The sequence below is a fragment of the Rhinatrema bivittatum genome, chromosome 3 (assembly GCF_901001135.1).
Source record: "Rhinatrema bivittatum chromosome 3, aRhiBiv1.1, whole genome shotgun sequence".
Taxonomy (NCBI): domain Eukaryota; kingdom Metazoa; phylum Chordata; class Amphibia; order Gymnophiona; family Rhinatrematidae; genus Rhinatrema; species Rhinatrema bivittatum.
In genome coordinates this window covers 322,677,443-322,700,077 of record NC_042617.1, presented here as the reverse complement: position 1 = coordinate 322,700,077, position 22,635 = coordinate 322,677,443, and the positions used below count along the sequence as shown (strand labels likewise).

General features: G+C 41.9%; 1 protein-coding gene across 1 annotated transcript in view; it reads left to right on the top strand.

The window, feature by feature from the left end:
* Positions 1–22,635, top strand: part of FIG4 (FIG4 phosphoinositide 5-phosphatase) — a 600,391-nt gene that overhangs the window by 178,531 nt on the left and 399,225 nt on the right.

The window sequence follows — 22,635 nt, the reverse complement described above, 5'->3', positions numbered from 1 at the left end:
CTAAAATAGCTCCCTCTCTCGTCGGTTCCTGAACCAATTGCTCCATAAAGCTATCATTTATTCCATCCAGGAATGTTATCTCTTTAGCGTGTCCCGATGATACATTTACCCAGTCAGTATTGGGGTAATTGAAGTCTCCCATTATTACCGCACTACCAATTTGGTTAGCTTCCCTAATTTCTCTTAGCATTTCACTGTCTGTCTCACCATCTTGACCAGGTGGACGGTAGTATACTCCTATCACTATAGTCTTCCCCGACACACAAGGGATTTCTACCCATAAAGATTCAATTTTGCATTTTGTCTCATGCAGGATGTTTATCCTGTTGGACTCTATGCCATCCCGGGCATAAAGCTCCACACCGCCTCCCGGGTGCTCTTCTCTGTCATTACGATATAATTTGTACCCCGGTATAGCACTATGCCATTGGTTATCCTCCTTCCACCATGTCTCTGAGATGCCAGTTAAGTCTATGTCATCATTCACTGCTAATATCTATCTCCGCTAAAGATGAGACCAAAATTCATACTATATGTGTATCCCAAAATGATTATAATCTCACCTTATTTTGTGTTCTTGTGAACTATCCACACAAATTTTAAATAATTAATGAATAATTTAAAGAGAGACAAGGTAAGTTTCATATATATAGATGCATGCCTCCACGGCCTTGCTTCTTATTTTTCAATGTAATCATTAACTTACCTCCCTCCCACTCTCTTTATTTTGTACTATTTTTTTGAAATAATTTTATTCAATATTTTATATAATTCATTTTCTTTAAAAATTGTGTAATCTCCACCATGTTTGTTAGGTCTACCCGGTTTTTTGTAAAAGAGGCTTTTCTTTAAAGGCTTGTCTTAGGTGCACAACCTTATGACCTAACCAGTGGGGAGAAATATCTTTTAAATCTCCAATCTGGAGAATTTCATATGAACGCCAACTTTGTATTCTATAAATGCCACTATGAAATTGATGACAAAGACTTATCTCCCAACACAGCCGTGTTTCGAAAAAGTGTTCTTTCTTCGTCAGGGGAGCATGTCCGTTCCTTCTTTTGCGCTCTCGGATACTGAAACTCCAAACCGTAGCGTGCTTCTGTGTGTGTTATTTCCTTTTCATCTCAGGCTATGAAACGCTGGTAAATGGCATTCTTCTTCCTTCCTCTCTCTCAGGCTTACCAGCTCTGAGTGGCGGCGTTGTTTTCGACGTTTAGAGAATGTTTTAAAAACTGGTCAGCAGATCAAACCTGAGGTGAAAAGGAAATAAGACACACAGAAGCACGCTACGGTTTGGGAACGGACATGCTCCCCTGACGAAGAAAGAACACTTTTTCGAAACACGGCTGTCTCAAAGATAAATGAACCCTCTTGCAGTGTAGTCAAATCAAGACCATCTGCAGAGACTTGTGAAAGGTGACTTGTGAAAGCTGATGGTGACTCATCCACATGTTTCTTCAATGAAAGATTAAAAAAAACTATTCAAGGGAGGGACTGCGCCTTGGGGAATATGACGAATCTCAATCACACACTTCTTGAATAATTCTTTCGGACCAATGGCAGGCAGATGAAGAAAATTGAGACCGAACTTTCAAGTGTCTCGCTCTCTTCTCCAAATAGAATCTCTCAAATCCAGTAGAAACTAAACAAAAAAGAGAGAGCGTAAAAAAGACTAATTATAAACAGGCACTGTTCAACATAAATGTGTGATAAAAAATGGATGTCAGCAAGCCGAGAGAGTTTTAAGCTACAATCGGACCTCAAAGGGTCAGCAACAAGCAACCAGATCCTTTCTATCAACCACCTTAAAGTCATTCAAAAATAACACACAATTGCAGTTAAAATGACAAATACGTTTGCACAGAAAATATGAAAAGTTATTGGCTTTATAGCAAAATTAATTCATACATTAAGTCCAGATGGCAAATCCCAAACCCCAACATCAGCAGATGTTTCGGATAAACTTTGCATCGGGGGAACCAATCCACTTACCTGAACAAGTTGCTCAATTGTAGGCCCAGAATTGAGCAACTTGTTTAGATAAGTGATTGGCTCCCCCTGATGCAGGGTTTATCCGAAACATTTTTAAACCACAGTATATTACAAAAGTAAATCAATGCGATGTACAATAAATAAAATAATATATAAATAAATAGCCAAAATAAATCCATAGGGTTAAAAAAGTTACAAAAAACATTTAACTAGGGCTGACAAAAGGAGGTTAAGAAGCCTATGGGCTAGCATAGAAAAAAGAAAAATCCCTTGCAAGTCATAACACCACCTTACAAAAATTAAAACACTTTAAAACCACAGAACAGACGTCATAAAACATAAAATGATATAACTCATATTAGGTAAATGACCTAAATAAACAACAAAAATTGAAATGACAAAGTATAGCAATTCTGATAATGCAAAGATAAGATCATTAAAATGAGAAACAAAATTAAAACTTGACAGGAGGATGAGCTCAACAATAAATAAAATTGTGTTTGTAAATATAATTAAAAATTAAACCAAAAGGATGGTACAGTTTTTATGACGTTCCAAAGAGGAGTACAGGAAACTGCAATAAAGCAATATAAAATAATGCAATAATCCATAAAATAAAGAATCATTGTACTGGTAACAGAGTGGATACGTAATGAAGGGAAGGAAAACAGAAAAACCAAAATATAAAATGTGTCAGAAAGCAGAAGATAAGTAATATGTTTACTAAGAAGGAAAGGCTCAAAAACTTTAGAGAAGAGGAAAGTTTTAAACTTCAGACAGTCTTTCTGCACAAACCAGGTGCTAGTCAGGAGAGACAGTTTTCTCGTGGGGTTTCCAGACTGATTACTCTTGCTGAAGGTACAACTAGTAGCTCGATCTGGGAAGAATGAAGCTGGCCTTGTGCACAGTGGGGAAGTAGGAGACAAGCAAGATTTTAGGGTGCACCCCGCCATAAAGCTTTCATCTGCATTCATAAAGAAACTGGGAACCAACATTTCCTATTTATGATTTGCCATTGTTCTCTCCTCTACTGAAGCAGAGTTTCAATTTTGCATGCTTATACATAAATGTTTCAAGGCCTCAATTTTCCCAGCATGGTCCCCTGAAGTACCTTACATCATAAAACCTTGTTGTCCATTTCATACAGCTTGTTTCATATGGATTTTTTCAAAAGTCACATTGGCCTACCAGATGTTCTGAAGCATGACTGATAGCTGTAGGTCTCTCCAGACAAGAAGTCCAGAAAAGAACAGGAAGAGCTGCAGATGCCAAGAATTCAACTCTCCCTTCCTCCATTCTCAGAAACAGTATCTTCTCTCACACTCATCATGGGCCTCTCTAAACCTGAGGCAGCCCTGAGATCACTTCTAGAGTAGGCCACAGAATGTACTGCCAGATTTGTACCTTGAAACACAGGAGAATTTCTCCACAGAAAATCCAGAGCTCCACAGGTGTATATACTCCTGCAAAACCCAGAACGGGTGGAGGGCCACTGATCTCGGAGCTAAAGAAAACCTCTGCCTCAAGCCGATGCGAGGTTACCCCCATGCCTTCTGTTAAGGGTAGTAACTGCCGCTCTGTGCGGGTTGCCCCATGCATTCTGTTAATGTTAGTGTGGTAACTCGGGAGTAGTCATGGGTTGGGAAAAAGCTAGGAGTACAAAGGTGAGGCCAAACTCTGGCTGGTTCCACACAAACAAAAATACTTTTTTTACAGGTAAAACAAAACACAGCATAAAGCCTGCTTACCTCAGCAGTCCCTTCTGTTAACAAACACTTAAATATAAGCAGCTCCGGGCACCGGCTGCCTTCCTGTCTTCTCCCTGGGGCCTCCTCTACCCTTCTGGGTCCTGCTAGGCTGCAGGGATTCTCCCCAGGTTTGGGTCTTAAGGAGGATCGAGCCAGATAGCTGTGGCCAGTTCTTTAAGGTGTTCTGAGGGAATTTCTTATATACTCCCTGACATACCCTCAGCTCAGCCTTACTAGGTTGTGCACCTGTCTATACTAGAGACAGGAAATCTGCATTGTTTTCCCTTCCTGCCCTATGCTGTATCTTATAGTTGAAGGGTTGCAGGGCCAGGAACTACCTCATCACCCTCACAATTAGATTCCTTGTTTCTGTTTATCCATATGAGAATCTGATGATCCATCACGAGCGTGAACTGCCATCCTAGCAGATAGTACTAAAAGGTGTCTAAGGCTTGCTTGACTGCCAATGTCTCTTTCTCAATTGTTGAGTAATGCTTCTCCTTTGGCATTGGCTTCCGGCAGATGTATGCCACAGGATATTCTTGCCTATCCTTCTCTTGCTCCTAGGTCTATTTCTGAGGCATCGGTTTGCACTGTGTTCAGTGAAGTCCGGATTTATTAGGACTGATTTGGAGCATAATGTCTCTGTCAGATCCTTGAAAATCTTTAGTGCTTCAGCTGACCTTGGGACTGTAGGAAAATAATAAGGGTTTTCTGTCTGTGGATTGCTGCCAGATTCTGCCCCCCTCTTGTCTTTCCCTTTCTCTGGGGGAGGGTCAAAACTACAGAAATTGACCTCCTATACATATGCAAGCCAGGCAATTTAGAAATGACCACTGTTTGCTTCATAATCAGTCAGTTATTGATCAGACCTTTCAGGTTTAGCAGTTAGAATAAAATAGACAACCAATGCCTCTACAGTCCTTTACTTATATTGAGTAAAGCTCTGCATCATTAGTGAACTTAAATGTATCAGAGGCTTTAACTTGCTTAGGGTATATTAATCAATATAGTTAGCTAACTAACCCCAAAACTTTAGGAGTTTACCTTCCATTTCACCCTGAAGCAGTCTCTGTGGGGATGTCTTAGTAGAGGCTTTTACGTTTACCGCTTGCAGGATGGCCCTGCGAGCAGTTATACTCACCCCAACTCCACCAACTGTCTCAGGCTACTCGATGTAGCAGGGAAATGCCACTGCTTCAACCCTGCCTCTAGGCACGTGCCGACTATGAGGACCCCGCAGCAGGAATCCTGGCGTGTCTCAATGATGTCACATAGCCGGGTATTTAAAACCTGGCTGTGCAACACAGCATTGCCTCAGTAAAAGGTCACCTGGAATCTCCTAGCCATGTCCAGGTCTTAGAGTTAGTTCCAGTCTTCAGCCTTTTCTTCGTCCAAGTCTTCAGCCTTGTTTTCATCCAGGTCTCCAGCCTTGTCTTCTTCCATGTCTTCCATTAAAACCAAATCTTCAGCTTCTGTCTTGCTCCATATCAGTCTTCAGTTTCTGCCACAGCCATTTCTTCAGCTTCAGCCCGTCTTTTCTTCAGCTTCAGCCACAGCATTGTTTCAGTGTCCTCTTGTCTTTGGCCTTGTCTGGTTTCCAGCCTTGTCTGACTCTTCTGAGTTATCCATAGACACAGCCTTCTGGATATTGCCATAGTCTGGCTCATGCAAAGATTCATTCACCCACTGTCTGTGCAAACTTTAGGGCTCTGCCCACAAGGTTGTGTCAGTTGCAATACAGTAAGATGGGCTCACGCTCACATCACTCGTAAGACGATCTCAGCTGAAGGGAGCAAGCGTTCTTGGCCCCAGTCGCTTGCTGGGTTAAGGAGGCTTGTCTGAGTCCTGGAGAAGAAAAGACAGGCTCAAACACGAGCAGCCAGATAACAAGACCTCCTTACCTGCAGTCTTCCAAAACACAGAAGGTCATTAGCTTCATCACAGGGAGGCGTAGGGGGTGCTGGCTTGGCATTGTCTTCAGGTGTTAAAGGTTCTTCTTTTGCTGGCCTCCCCATGCTTTTTCTCCTGCTGCTTTTAACAGGCAGGTCATGCATAGTCAAATAGGAGCCAAAAAAAATAAAAAGGTCTCTTTCTTTTCAAATTGCTAAGGCCCTTTCGGGGGGGGGGGGGCATGTCACTGCTCCTCCTGCATGGCAATTCCGGACCAGGGTGCATGATCTCGGTCCTGTAACTTCTTGACCACCGAGCTGCCGCCCTGTGTCAGCACTCACCTATGAGCTGACCTGTCTGATAAACTCGCCCCTTTGGATAGGTTGTTTTTCATCTACAGGCAGATATGGGACATGTCCCTTACACATTGGGCTGTTTAGCTCAGTTTGTAGAGAAAAGCTATAGCTCTTAAGTTAAACAAGCAATCAGATAATTTAGGCATGTAGTGTTATTCTGATAAAAGTTCCTCTTCTACATTTCTTTGCAGGAACTTAGGCCAGTGTCCAATATTTTATTTATTTTTATTATATACATATATAAAGGCATTTATTACCCGCCCTTCCTACGTTCAGAGTAGGGTACAATATAAACATACATAGTCTAAAAAAAAGGGTGACAATACAATACATAGATCATCCAAGAGAGTGGGGAGAATAACCTAAATCTTCACGAAAAAAGATAAATCATCCAAGTAGGGGGAATAATATAATTCTTCAAGAAGGGGAGCATATGTAGGCATCAGGGGAGATCATTCAATCGAGAGGCTAGAATTCATATTTTGCTGCATACACTAGTAAAAACATCTGAATCTCCCTTACAGGATCTTCTTTGGGGCTTTTTTTAACAAGAGCCTTATGAGAGGTTTTGCCTTCCTGTAATACCCCGTAAGGCCTAGGAAAGCTCTCACATTTGTTTTTTGTTTGTGGGACTGGCACTCGGGTAATTTCCTCAGTCTTCTGGATCTGTGGGTGGACCTTCCCCTTCCCAAGGGTGTAACCAAGATACTGAATGACGTGCCCTCCCAGCAAGCACTTTTTTGGATTGGCAGTCAGTTCTGCTTTTCTCAGACTTATTAGCATGGCCTGAAGTTGGCTTAGATGTGTCTTCCAATCTGGGCGTATACCATGATGTTATCCAAGTGGGCGGTTGAGTAACCTTGATGCGGGCATAGTAGGCATTCAGCTAAGTGTTGAAATATTGCAGGACACCATAGAGTCCAAAAGAGAGGATGGTGAATTGGAAGAGGCCACCTGTCATAGAGAACGCAGACTTCTCCTTCACTGCTGGCATGAGAGGCACCTGCCAATACCCTTTTGTAAGGTCCAAGGTAGAAATGAACTGGGCTGACCATAAACGCTCAATCAGCTAGTCCACTCAAGGCATCAGGTACACGTTGAGTTTTGAGACCTCGTTGACCTTTTTAATTCAGTTTTATATATCTGTGTATGGTTCATTTTAAGTTTATGTATTTTATTTTGTAAACTGCCCAGAACAAGTGTGTATAGTGGGTGGGATAGAAATTGTGTAAATAAATACATAAAATAAATAAATTTAAAGTCAATGAAAAACCTAATGCTCCCAATTTACTCCGGTACCAGTCCTCTAGATCTCTGAGCCGGAGCATCTCCTTCACTTCAGTTTCAGTAATGCAGCGCCTGGCCTTGGGAATCCAATAGGGCCATTGCCATACAACAACTCCCGGATGCATAATGATGTGGATTCGACCTGTAGGTTTGAGAAGATCTCCTTGATTTGCTCCACTAGCTGATTTAAGTCTGTGGTCTGTGACTTAGTGAGAGTTGCTCTCCGAAAGGAATCTGGGTTCAGGCCACTTCAGGTCTGACTTCTGGGCCAAACTCTTCCTCTTGTATCTCTCTGCACATCGGTGTCTCCCATTTTTTCAGGAGATTTATGTGGTAGATCTCAGGTTTCTTCCATTTATCCAGCTGGGCTATTTTATAATCTAAGGGCACAGTTTTCTCTAAGATTTCATAAGGGTCTTGCCAGTGGGCTAACAACTTGCTTTCTGAAAATGGGAGCAGGCCAAGGACCTGGTCCCCTGGATGGAATACTCTGAACCATGGGAGTGATTATATCCTAGGGCTTGGGTTGTCAGAGCCTTTTTTAGGAATAGGCGGGCAGCCTCTTCAGCCTTCTTCAGTTGTTCCTACACCCAGATAATGTAGTCGACTAGGTTCTGTCCTGGATTCAGTTCCTCTTCCCAAGTCTCAAACTATGTCCAAGATTCCCCACGATCTCCTCCCATACAGTAACTCAAAAGGTGAAAACCCCATCGAGCTCTGAGGAACTTTGCAGACTGCAAACAGCATGTAGGGTAGCAACAAGTCGTTTTCCGCCACAGATTTTCTCAACATTTGTTTGAGCGTCTTTTATTAAAGCACTCAACAAGGCCATCCATCTGTGGATGATATACCAAGGTACGCAGAGGTTTTACCTTGAGCAAGGTGCAGAGCTGTTTGATTAGTTTGGAAAGGAACGGCATTCCTTGATCAGTTAAGATTTTCTTGGGCAGCATATGTCATGGAGAAAAAACCTTCTATTAAGGCAGACACCACAATCTGGGTCCTTATGTTCTGCCTCCAGATATCTAGTGGCATAGTCAAGGATAAATAAGATGTACTTATTTACCCAGGCAGATCTCTCTAAAGGCCCACTAGGCCCATGCCCACCCTTTCAAACAGGATCTCTATAATCGTCATTAGAATATGGGCCACCGGTCCCACCCTGGCAGGCTTAGTTAATTTGCATGTCAGACAGAAACAGCAAAATAACTGGACCTGTCGGTATATGCCTGGCCAAAAGAACTGCGCTAATATTCTCTCTCTGGTTTTTTTTCCTTGCCCAGGTGGCTATATGCTAATTACAGGATCTACTGTCAACAGGGTTTAGGAACTAGGAGTTGTTCTATCACTTCCCCCTCCAGATTTCCTTTTGTTACCCTTCAGATTTCCTCCAGATTTTCCTTTTGTAATGAAAGTCTCCCGTGCAGATTTAAAGGTCTCATCCTTCCTTTGGGCCCATCTGAAATTTCCTAAGTCACGCCCATTTTCCCACTCAAAAGGGTTAAATATGTCCATTTTCCCATTCAGGGGTGTTAAGTAAGGTGGCTGCTCTTCTCTGACTCTGACCCTTCTCCCTGGTGGCCCCGGAATTAGTAACATAACTGTATTTTTCCTGTTGGCATTGGATCTGGGATTTAGGAACTTTAGAGTCTTTACAATACAGGTCAGGATCTTCTAAAGAGAAAAATTCAGAAAATGCCAATTCTTCATTGCTGGATGCTGGCCAGGCATCACAAGTGGATTGTGATACATTGCAGGAGGACTTTATGGGACTGGAAGATTGGGCATCCAAATGGCAGATGAAATTTAATGTGGACATTAAATTAGTTGCAATGCTGGGCTTGATGGACCCTTGGTCTGACCCAGCATGGTGTAGCTGTTTTAATTTTTTAATCTTTTGCTTTTTTAATTTAAAGTAACCACTAGCTAATACAGATCTAATATGAGAGACAAAACTTAATTGTGAATCGTATTGAACTCCCAAATTACGCTCTTGTGTAGAAAAACTTATCTCAGCCCCTAAAATAGATAACTTGTCCATCTCTACTGGCCTCAATTTCCTAGAAATCCATATTACCTCTGTTTTGGCAATGTTTAAAACTAAGGCATTGGAACGTAGCCACTTATTTATCCCCTACATACAATCAACATTCAGTTGCTTAATTTCCAAAGAATTATCAGCAACTGGAAAATCTGCATATCATCGGCATAACATTTAAAAAAATCTGCCAAAAAATGTAAACATTGGGGGTCATTTTCAAAGGAGTTACGCATGTAAATGTGAATTACTATCGTAGCAATTTTCAAAAGCTATTTACTCGAGTAAAGTGCACTTACTTGAGTAAATCCTATGGACAATTCAATGGCATATATTGTAGCAATTTTGAAAAGCCCACTTACTTGAGTAAAGTGTATTTACTCGAGCAAAAACCAGTTTTGCTCGAGTAAATGCTTTTTAAAATCTACCCCATATTGCATAATGGGGAAACAAAAATATTAAATAACAAAGGAGATAAACCAAAGCCCTGGGGGGGAGGACACCACTTAACAGTGTATACAATTAGAGATGTCTTTACCTGAACATAGGAACATGCCATACTGGGTCAGACCAAGAGTCCATCAAGCCCAGCATCCTGTTTCCAACAGTGGCCAATCCAGGCCATAAGAACCTGGCAAGTATCCAAAAACTAAGTCTATTCCATGTTACTGTTGCTAGTAATAGCAGTGGCTGTCAACTTAATTAATAGCAGGTAATGGACTTCTCCTCCAAGAACTTATCCAATCCTTTTTTAAACCCAGTTATACTAACTGCACTAACCACATCCTCTAGCAACAAATTCTAGAGTTTAATTGTGCGTTGAGTGAAAAAGAACTTTCTCTGATTAGTTTTAAATGTGCCACATGCTAACTTCATGGAGTGCCCCCTAGTCTTTCTATTATCTGAAAGAGTAAATAACCGATTCACATCTACCTGTTCTAGACCTCTCATGATTTTAAACACCTCTATCAAATCCCTCCTCAGCTATCTCTTCTCCAAGCTGAAAAGTCCTAACCTCTTTAGTCTTTCCTCATAGGGGAGCTGTCCCATTCCCCTTATCATTTTGGTTGCCCTTCTCTGTACCTTCTCCATCGCAATTATATCTTTTTTGAGATGCGGCGACCAGAATTGTACACAGTATTCAGGGTGCGGTTTCACCATGGAGCGATACAGAGGCATTATGACATTTTCCGTTTTATTCACCATTCCCTTTCTAATAATTCCCAACATTCTGTTTGCTTTTTTGACTGCCGCAGCACACTGAACCGACGATTTCAATGTGTTATCCACTATGATGCCTAGATCACTTTCTTGAGTGGTAGCACCTAATATGGAACCTAACAATGTGTAACTATAGCATGGGTTATTTTTCCCTATATGCATCACCTTGCACTTATCCACATTAAATTTCATCTGCCATTTCTATGCCCACAAGGTCTCACAAGGTCTTCCTGCAATTTATCACAATCTGCTTGTGATTTAACTACTCGGAACAATTTTGTATCATCTGCAAATTTGATGACCTCACTCATCGTATTTCTTTCCAGCTCATTTATAAATACATTGAAAAGTAAGGGTCCCAATACAGTTCCCTGAGGCACTTCACTGCTCACTCCCTTCCACTGAGAAAATTGTCCATTTAATCCTACTCTGTTTCCTGTCTTTTAGCCAGTTTGTAATCCACGAAAGGACATCGCCACCTTTTTCACAGGACAAGCAGGATGGTAGTCCTCACATATCGGTGACATCACAGGATGGAGCCCTTACGGAAAACTTTTCTGTCAAAGTTTCTACAAAGCTTTGACTGACATAGGCACACTGAGTGCACTGAGCATGCTCAGCCTGCAATTATCCCTGTGAACCACAGGTGTCTCCCTAAGTCTTCTTTTTTCTGCTTTGCAGTAAGCTTAGCGGTTAGGAGCTCTGTGAGAAATTCTAACCCTTTTTACTTATGGAAACACTTAAACTTTTACTTCACAAACACTTTTCCCTGCACGAGTCCCCCTTCGCGTACGTTTACTTGACGCTCGGTGAGTACTATGCCCTGTTTCTTTGGTCGGTTCCTGTCACCTCCCTGGCCTGCCAACCGACTGCGGCCTTCCCTCGCCCCATGTTTTCAGTTACCCACACATAGCCTGCGAGTGTCCCTCTTTGACACTTTGCCTGGTTATTAGTGCTAGTGGGACAGGGACTTCCACAGTTTCCGTTGCTGCCAGGGCCCCTGTCGATTTTAGGTCCTTTGATTTCTTCGGTACCCTTGCTCAGTCGATGCCCCCATTGCTACCATCGGTACCCCCTTCAGACCATCCTGGATTCTTAGATGCCATCGGTACCCCTCCCCCCGCGGTACTCTGCTGCCATCATCCCTGCTTCGTTTCTATCAGTGCCATCCATGTTTTTCATCCATGGCACTGATTTTTCCTTGGGTTTCATCGGTGCCATTATTGCCTGGATGGATGCCATCGATGCTTACCTTTGTGTCGGTGCCATCTATGCTCGGGTCGATGTCATCGTCGCCCAGGGCACGTCCATCGATGTCAGGGTAATTTCCATCTGTGCTCAGGACACTTTTATCGATGCCCAGGTCCATTCCATCGATGGGCATCGATGCCAGGATTGATTCCATCGATGGCCATAGACGCCCAGGTCGATTCCATCGATGGCCATCGACGCCATTGGTTCCCGAGTCGATCCATTCGATACTGTTGATGCCCGTGGCCATGCCGTCGATGCCTGTGGCCATGCCACTGATGCCATCGGTGCCCGCCTCCATACATCGATGCCCACGTCGTTTCTATCGGTGTCTTCAACGTTCCTATCGATGCGGTCATCGACTCCGTCGATGCTGATATCATTTTTCCGATGCCAACGATGTTTTTTCGATTATTCGATTCCACATCGTTCCCATAGATACCTACACCGATACCGTCAGTGCTTCCGTCACTGTCGTCATTGCTCTGCCCGAGTCATCGATGTTTTTTCATGTATATATTTTTGACGATATCCTTGAGGCCGCTTCGGCTGCCATTGACACCATCAATATCGATATAGCACCACGACGTAATGCCCTCGCCTGAACACAGTGCTCCATGCTTTGGGTTCGTATTAAAGCCCCGTATTAGCCTTTGATATTACATAGTACCAGGAGCAGTGCAGGCATGCTGACAGTCCGTCATCAGTCACCATCCAAGACAGCGAGGGCATCCATCTCGGTGCTGGGGAAGGAACGGGCCGAGCACTGTGGCATGCAGCGTCACCGACACGGTGACCATCTGCCACCGATGCCATCCAGCACATCGGTGCTATCCTTCTTGAAGCTGGAGAATGCTCGGGCCGAGCAACATCACCACTTCCATCGGCACTGTTCCGCACAGTTTTGGCAGTCCTTGGTGCTCCAGAAACACCAGAACGAGTTCTGAAGAATTCTGCACTGGCGTCACGAGACATCGAGCCGCTGCGGCGAGGGCCGGGTCCATGAGCTATTAATTGGCTCCCCTGTTCCCGAGGCGTGCCCCACCGACATCGGTGCGGGATTGTGGCCCTCCACTAATTACGGTGATAGCACCAGCCACGCTCAGCCTGTCTCCTCTATACCTGCGCCACCATACCAGGCATCAGAATTGAGACGGGTGGCTACTCCCTTGATGACTCCTGAAATCCACGGAGCCAGCAATCTTCACCAGCTCGTCCTTCGGTGATCCACGTCAGATGGTAAGTACCCGCTTCTGCGGCATTCCCATTGAGATGTGTTCTCTAATTCAGGCCACATGGTTCGAAATATTCTAGGTCATGTACCTTCCAAGAACCGTATTAGTACACATGACTATTTTTAACACAGCTGGTAACACATTTTCTGAAAGGGGCAAGTTAACGAAATCTCTTAGTATAATAATAATATTGTCCTTTAACCGTTAAAAGATCCAGGACAGACAAGGATCCAGATAGCAAAGAAAATGTTTAAGGCTGACATAGCAATGTATCTCAGTCAAGTAAATAGGGTCGAAAGAGAGCCAAGAAACTGGGGAGGATATCCCAGATTCTGACACACTTTCAGTACTTCCCATACTACATGCAGCTAAAACTTTAATTTTATTTTGGAAATAATTTGAAAATTCTTGTGTATTTGCTTAATAGATCTGGGCATAGTAGGCTTCAATATATTATTTATGGTATGAAAGAGCTCATATAGACAATTCAAGGAGATAAAGCCACATGGCACATCCAGTCTACCCTTCCACATCTCCTGCTCAGCTTGTCTCTTCCTCTTCCTCAGAGCTCCTTTGTGCTTATCCCATGCTTTCTTGAATTTAGATATTGTCTTTGTCTCTACCATTTTAATACCACTACCCTTTCTGTAAAGAAATATTTCCTTTGATTACTCCAGTGTCTTCCCGCTTTCACCCTCATCCCATGACCTCTTGTTCTAGAGCCTCTTTTCCATTGAGATACCTGCCTACTCTGCATTTATTCCATGGAGTTTTTGAAATGTCTCTGTCATGTCTCCCTCCCTTTTCTCCAGAATATATATCTTTAGATCTTTAAGTCTAATTATGAAGACCATTGACCATTTTAGTAGTCACTCTTTGAACTGATTCCATCTGGTTTATATCCTTTTGACGGTATGGTCTCCAAAATTGTTTACAGTACTCCAAATGAGGTCTCGTACTGGGGCAATATCACTTCCTTTTTCCTGCTGGCTATTTCTCTCCTTATGCACCCAAGCAATCTCCCGATATTGCTTTATCTAGGTTTGGCATCTTAAGATCATCAGATACGATCACCCCCAGACCCCATCACGCTAGAAATCCATGCATACAAAACAGCATGTGCTTTGTAAGCACAGTGTGCATGGCTCCCACATGAATATCTGCAGAAGGGGATGTGACCAGATAGTTTTCTTAACCCATTCTTTGTACAGCTTTATAACTGTAAAGTAAATATCTTCATTATGTCAGAGAAAAAACTGTCAACATAACCAATATTTCCATTTTGGGCAATACCGTTCTATTTTGTACCAAATAATTATGACCCCTTAATTGCTAAATCACTAGGTGAGTATTTTGTTCTGGCTATAATATTCTGGTTATGAAAAGAGTTTTTTAAGATTGTACCGGTACAAATCAATAAATATTTATAAGTGGTGACATTTCTGGAATGTGTCAGATGGCTTAGAGGTTAGGAAAACACTTGCCTAATTGTACTTTTCTTTTTCAAATTTTTCTGTATCTCTGTCCTTCAGCATTGTAAGTGTGCACCTTTCAGACTTGTCAGAGGATTATTTATCCAGAACAGTTCTGTTGACAGCTTCCTGCTTTGTTTTCCATGCCTAGAGTTTGTCAGAGGGATGTGATTCTCTCTTGCTATTTCAGGTATGATGTATAAAGTTGTATCATACCAGGGTACAAAATTTGGTGCAGCCACAAAAATACCAATGACAGCAGTGTATTTTAGGCAGCCTTTTTGCTAGAAATCCCATAGAAAACATCCCATACAGTAATTCAGTGGGGCTCATTCTGATTCACCCATCAGCTCTCACCAGCAGATTGTACGGAGATCTGTCACTGGGAGCTGTCAGCTGCACTCACACATCTCCAAATGTACAATTAAAAGAAACATGCATTTTAAAGTACACCTCAGGTCCTCCTCCCCTCTCTCACTGGAAGAGGTAAGAGGGGACTTAGTTGGGGGAAGTATCTTTTTTGGTTACATTTTCAAAGATAAGTATCACTTTTTTTTTTTTTTTGGCGCTTAAGTTTGTGCTTACAAAATCAGGGCAGATTTTCAATTTGTATCAGACTGTACATCTAAATGCGATGACTAGTTAAATAACTAATTGCTTGATGCAGTGACTCATGGCAGATTTTAGCTCTGGAAAATTGGCCAAGTGTATCCAACTGCAGGGTCAGTGCTCTAAAGTGGCAATTTTTGAAAAATCAGCTTCCTAAATCTCCTATTTTGGGGAGCATCTAACACAGAGACCTTGCTTCCTTCTTTCAGACTTTATCAGGTAAGTGCCTGACTCCTTAGCATTTATCTATTCCAGTTTAACTCCTGTATAGATATAAAGAAAGGATGTTGAAACAGTCTTCAGTAGAAGGCCAAAGCAGAATCACAATTAAAAAAAAAAAAACTTGGACCAGGAAGGGTCATCCTTGGTTACTGGGGTCTGAGAATAAAACCAGAGACAAAATAGTAGAATTGATGGTATTGCAACAGGGAAGGGAAATGGGCTGGCCTGGTGGGCCTTCTGCCATCACACCCTGCCTCTCTGTTTTTGTGCAAACCTTTGAAAATGTAAGGCCTTTAAATCAAAGCTGGCAGAGAAGGTTGCTGCAACTCCAACATTGCTTTCTGCTTCTACAGCAAGGGTAAAGGTGAATTGGATTCAGACAGCAACCAACGAGGGCCCTCCACACTGCCAAGGATAAATCCTAGGGCATAGCTGCCTGAAGGATATCATTCCTTGCCCAGAATAATTTTTGTCATCTAGCTCCATTTTACTCAGTCTCTTAGATATCTGAACATGCAAAATCCCGATTTTAGTTTATACCCAGTACACTTCCGCTCTCATTTCCAACCAAAAGACTGTGTAATAATCCAAACAACTGTTACCCAAATATCTGCCCTCCTAGGTCCCTGTGGCCTTTCCAGACAGCTCCCTTCCTCCACCAGTCCTCTCCACCAATCCAGTCAGCATGAGGAGCCTTGACAGACAGACCTGCCTACCTAAACAACTTTGTGACTGCTAGAACGTGTAGTTTTTACTATACTTGCAACCTGCCAAACAGACCAGCTGCTAATTAATTCTGGTATCTCTTCACTTTTTTCAGCTAAAGATCCTCTCTGCTTCTCCTATGCCTTCTTGAAATCTGTTATTGTTTTAGCTTCCGTCACCCATTCCAGAAGGGCATTTCATGCATCCACCGCTCTTTCTCTAACATTGTTCCAGAGTCTACCTCATTGGGGCCTGTATCACGACCTCTTCTTCTAGAATTTCCTTGCCTCTGAAAAGTATAGGAAAAAAAATCTGTTCTTTGAAATCTGAAACCTTTTTTGTGTAGGATTCACAATTGACAGGAGGCTACAGAGGTTAACATTGATTCAAAATTATAGATAAGTTGGGCACTCTCCATTGTTTGTGAACTGTACATGGGTTTTGGCCATGTACCTGTACCTTTGGATTTATTTCTGTGTTATTGCTCTGCCTAGTAAATCCCTACATAGTGTTCTTCCCTTTTTTTGTTTGTATTAACAGGTTAAGCTGGAGACCAGATGCTTGGGCTGTTTATCCTGTTGTGAAAATTGCAGTCTGTTAATTTTTTTTTCTGTTGAGTACATTGTCTTTGTTCTGCTTATTGTAGACATGACTGGTGGTATTTATATTATGTGTTCTATACTCATGTTTTTGGGTACTGTATGGGGGAGGGGTTATGAAATGGAGGATTTAGGTGGGGTTCAGGGCAAATTCCTAATCCCCCAATGCTAGCCTTACCTCTTGGTCTCGAGGGTGCTCCCACTGAGGGGAATAGAAGTTTCTTGGTCTTATATTTGTCTCATATGGGGGATCAGGAGGGATAGTGGAGCGGATTACAGGGTGTTAATTTATGTGTACTTCAGGCTGGGGATTGTATTGTGACCCCAAGGGTCCTTTCCTAGTTGGATGATACAATGTGTTCTGTTGATTGGGTGAGTAATTGGGTTAAGGTGGGGGTTGTTGGCTTGTTGGGGTTTGTTGAGGGGGATTCTTGGGGGAAAAACTGTAAAAGGACATACTCAACTCAAATTTATTTTGTGCTGTTAAATGTATATTAGCTCACAGTCAATATATGAGGTGCAAGTTATATGTAATTCTGTTGTTCATCCTACTTGGAAGAATACCAGATCCAAGTGGACATGAGTACACTAGTTAAATACATATCTCTAAACATGTGAGGAATATCTTTACCAATTAAATTGCTTAAATCATACTTTGCAGGAAATGCATGTCTCAAATGCAGAACATGAGACATTGTGGGAGGCATAGATAGGTCAAATATATTATTCGTCCTATAACTGTAAAAATAGGGGTCTTTGTACCCTTATACATAAACAGCTGCCCTTAAAGGTTGACTGTTCATGTTTGGATCCAGATGGGAGGTACATGATACCTGACTGATCTCTACAGGGGGTGGTATTCACTCTGGTTAATATTTACGGGCCTATCAATGACCAATTGGAGTTTTATAAGAATCTTACTGACAAGCTTGTAGTCTGGAGGCCATGGTATCTGTGATCAGGGGTGACTGGAACATCAGCCCAGATCCCACTATTGATAGTGCCAGATTGGGCCAGATTGAGGATGTGCTTGGCTAGAGAGATCAAAGATTTAATAACCACTTTTAATCTCACAGATGTAGGGAGACATTACCCTGCAGTGATAGATCATATATATTTTTCCCTCAGGTATTCATACATATAGTAGAAATACTATTTTATATGTTTTCCCGGTTTTGTTTCACGGATCCCAATGTGCGATATCCTGGTATGTTCACTTTTAGACCAGCATCCTGTAGGGCTTACACTTGAGTGTGGCACTTCTAGACACAGGTCTTTCTCCTGGAGACTTAATCCCTCATTGTTAAGTGACTGGAATTTAAGAGGCAATCAGTGACTTTAACCTCTTTAACCCTGGAGCTGATTTTTTTTTTTTTTTAAATGCTGGTAGTTTCTGTGATGTTTTAAAATCCAAATCTGTTGTATGTAATATTTTTGGTGTTTGTTTATGATACTATTTTATGGATGTTCTGTTGTAAATCGCCTAAGCCACAATTTTGCTGTGTTAAGCGATTAATAAATTTTAATAAATGAAATGAAAATGAAATTAAATTCATCAGCATTGCGATGAAATGCTTTTATGGCGTATCTTTGCAGCAGGATAATCTCCTATGCTAGTCACTTGCAAAATCTTTCTAGAAAATGAACTGCTTTTGCAGATTGGAAAATTAGAACTACAGCATAAACAACACTACTCGCCACTTACACCAAGACTATTGGAACAATATTGGAACGTCTTGAAGTGTCTAAAATTAAGATTCTACAAGCACGGGGATAAACTTGGCTTTCTGGCAAGAGCAGTCAGAAGGAAAGTTAATAGAGCGACTATTTTAAGTGTTAGAAAATCTTCGGGGACTATTTCTTCGGTACCCAAGGATATTGAGGAGCAGTTCATTAACTACTTTACTAACCTTTTCGCTGACACAATTCATGCTAGCAGTGGAGATATTCAAGAATTTCTTGCTCCATTGTGTTTGCCGAGGCTCACTGATTTTCAAAGGCACAATTGATGATGCTGGTTACTTTGCTTGAAATTCAGGTGGTAGTTAAAGCTCTCCTTGTGAGGAAATGTCCAGGGATTCATGGCTATCATATTGATCGTTATAAAAAGTTCCTGCCAGATCTTGCTTCCTTTCTCATGTGCACATTTAATAAGGTGGGTGAGGGTGGGGGAATTCTTGGATATATGACTGACTCTAATATTACCTTAATACATAAAAAGGGAAAACACCCCTTAGGCTGTGGGTTGTATTGACCTATATCTGTCATAAATTAATTAATTAATTAATGTATTTATTTATTTAAAAGCTCTTTTATACCGTCGTTAAGTTAGATAACCATCACAACGGTTTACAGCAAGGCATGATAATGCATAAAGTAAGTGGTATAGATTACAATTAATCATGTGCCATCATAGTGCGGTAACAATTCACTTCAATAAACTATGTGTGTACATTAAGTTTGTCTGTAGGGAGCATATTAAGATTTTATCTGTAGGGAGCATATAAAGATTTTATCTAAAGCTCTCCAGCTCTGTATGGAAAACATAAGATCAGAGTGGGTTTGTCAAGGGGAGGGTGTGTACTACTAGCACCCAATCAGTTTTCAATATGCTGTATTTGGCAAAGAAATCAGGAGCCTTGGGTTTGCTTATTTCACTAGATGCAGAGAAGGCCTTTAACAGGGTGTCCTGGCCTTTCCTGTTCAAAGTTCTGAAGGAGGTTGGATTCCCTGATCAATTTGTCGCCTGGATTCTGGCCATGTATGAGTGACTTCGTGCCTGTCTCTGACGGCCTGGATGTTTAAAGGTTAATTCTTCAGCCACTTTACCTTTCGGAGTCAGTTTCCCATGTCCTGATTGCTTCACGGAAGCCTTCCACAAGAAAATCTTATCTTTACAAATGGAACAGGTTTAGCTCATGGTGTTCTTCTCAATCCCTTGATACCTTTACCTGTTCCACCACGAAGTTTCTAGACTATCTCTGGCACTTGTCAGAATCAGGTCTAAAAACTTCCTCCATCAGAATGCATGACAGTGCGGTAGCCGCCTTCCATAGAGGTGTCGGGGATGTTCCTATTTCAGTACAACCCCTTGTAACATGTTTTCTGAAGGGCTTGCTTCACCTCAAGCCTCCACTGCGCCCGCTGGCCCCTTCTTGGGACCTCAGTCTGGTTTTGGGTCGGCTCATGAAACCACCATTTGAGCCTCTCCAATCCTGTGATCTTCACTATCTCACATGGAAAGTGATTTTTCTTTTGGCAATAACATCTGCTCGCAGAGTTAGTGAGTTATAGGCCCTAGTTACCTATCCGCCTTACACTAAACTTCTGCAGGACCGGGCAGTACTCCGCACTCACCCTAAGATCTTACCTAAAGTAGTATCGGAGTTTCACATTAATCAATCCATTATACTATCTACCTTCTTTCCCAGGCCCCACTCCAATCCAGGAGAACAGGTTCTGCATACCCTCGACTGTAAACTTGCTCTAGCATTCTATCTAGACCGTACAGCTGCCCCCAGGAAAAGCACTTAATTGTTTGTCTCTTTCCATTCCATCAAATTGGGACAGCCTGTGGGTAAGCAGACTCTCTCCTCCTGGTTAGTGGACTGCATATCCTTTTGCTATCAGCAAGCTGGCATTCTACTTCAAGACCATGTTAAAGCACACTCTGTGAGGGCCATGGCGACTTCAGTAGCACACCTACGCTCGGTGCTGCTTCCTGACATTTGCAGGGCTGCTACCTGGAGTTCTCTCCATACCTTTACAGCCCAATATTTCTTAGACAAGGCCGGAAGACAAGATTCCATCTTTGGCCAGTCTGTCTTGCGCAACCTTTTTACAACTTGATGTACCAACACCCTTCCGCTACCCGTTAGGGTTCAGGATGCCTTCTACCAAATTCCACCCCAGTCCATGTGCCTATTGCACATCTTGGGTACATTTGGTGCATTTCTCAGACATCCTCAGCTCGGGACTAGCCCATATGTGAGGACTACCATCCTGCTTGTCCTGTGAGAAAGCAAATGTTGCTTACCTGTAACAGGTGTTCTCACAGGCCAGCAAGATGTTAGTCCTCATGAAATCCGCCCGCCACCCCGCGGTGTTGGGTTTGTTACGTTTTCTTATTTTAATTTTTCGGCACTTCCTGTAGCTTTAAACAAGACTGAAGGGGGACCCCTGCTGGCTGCAGATTTAATGCCATGCTGGGCTTGCCCAGTAGGTGCCAGTCAAAGTTCTAGAAACTTTGACAAAAGTGTTCCGTGATTGGGCTCCATCTTCTGATGTCACCCATATGTGAGGGTTTTCAAATTCTCTCTTCGCCTGTCTTATCTCTATAGGAGGACCATCTAATAGCTCGAGGTGAGGTGTTGGTGGTGGTTTAGGGGCCAGTTTCTCATGTACAGTGAGATATATGAACAGCACAGTAAACTTTGTTGAATATTTGACATCATTTAGAGTGGTACCCTGTTATAAGAGTCCATCGAGCTAGAGAGAGAGAACATAACAGAAATGGCATCTTTGTGAGACTTTCCTCACTCCAAATGACATCAAATCTTCACCAAGGTGTACTGTGCTGTTCATATGTCTCACTGTACATGAGAAACTGTCCCTTACACCCTAAACCACCACGAACACCTCACCTTGAGCTATTAGATGGCCCTCCTATAGAGATATAAATACTTGACTACTATGAAGACCTTGTAGATAGTGTTTCTCTCTCTCTCTCAGCGCAAGATGCGAAAATAGGAATTATCGTGGAGTACGATAAGCTTACTGCACCTCACGATACTACCAATGCAAATCAGTATGTTATCGCTTGGTGTGGTCATTTTAAAATTTCCACAAACACACCCCTTTTTCTTATCGCGGGCATTACCCATACGTTAACGCATTTTGATGAATCTAGGGGTAAGTGTGTACTTGAGGCAATGGAGGGTGAAGTGACTTGCCCAAGGTCGCAAGGAGAGACTTGAACCCTGGTCTCTCCAGTTCATAGCCCACTGCTCTAAGCACTGGGTTACTGCTTCCCTCTTCCTTCTTAGACATTATTTGTGATAAACCTAAATGATTCGATATTTAGGAGTTCTGTCCTGAGTTGGGTTTTACGAAGGGGATTCCTTTATGTTGGTTGGGTGTTTTCAACATGTTCAATGTATTGGGTTGTAGTATATTCAGACGATGTAGATTGTTTCTCTTTGATTGAATGTGAAGATATTTTCATTTTTGCTCCACCAGACTAACATGGCTGTCTGTCTGAAGATTTTTCACCAAATGGATATATTTATTTATTTAGTTATTTAATCATTTTATATACCAAAACTTTCGTACATAACTTCAAGCCGGTTTACAGAGTTCTTTAAAGACAATACATAAATAATCAAAGCATTCTTCAAAAAATTAAAACAAAATTAAAACCTAATATATGATGCCCAGAAAATTATAATCTTAAAATAAGATAAAATAACCCACACAAAATGATTCTGTGCAATTGAAGACTCTGTATATTATTTATATATGTATATTCTGCTTTTCAAATGTGATACAATTCCACTTGTCTTTTATTAACACCTTTTGATGATACCTTCTGAAAAATAAATGAAAATAGATATTTGTTGGGACTTTCATATCAGGGGCTAAACCATCGCAATGCTCATAGATCAACAATGTTGCCATGCCCACTATCATATAATCATGTTGCCATGCCCACTATCATATAATCATATATTTTTTGTGCATTTAAAATATTATCAATCATACTAATGTAACTTATCTTTGGTGATTGTGGTGTTGCAATCTTTTCACCGTTTGTTTATGGTGTCTCAGTCTTGTCACTGTTGACCCATATTCATTCCTCAGACTTTCTTAAATTGACTACTTCAATATTTTCCAAGCATCGCAGACGTTCTTAGATGTTCTTAAATTTTCTGTATCGATAATATCCAAACACTCAACGCAGTGTGGGTTTTGGAAGACACGCTTCCTTCTTCAGGGGGTAATTCACCAA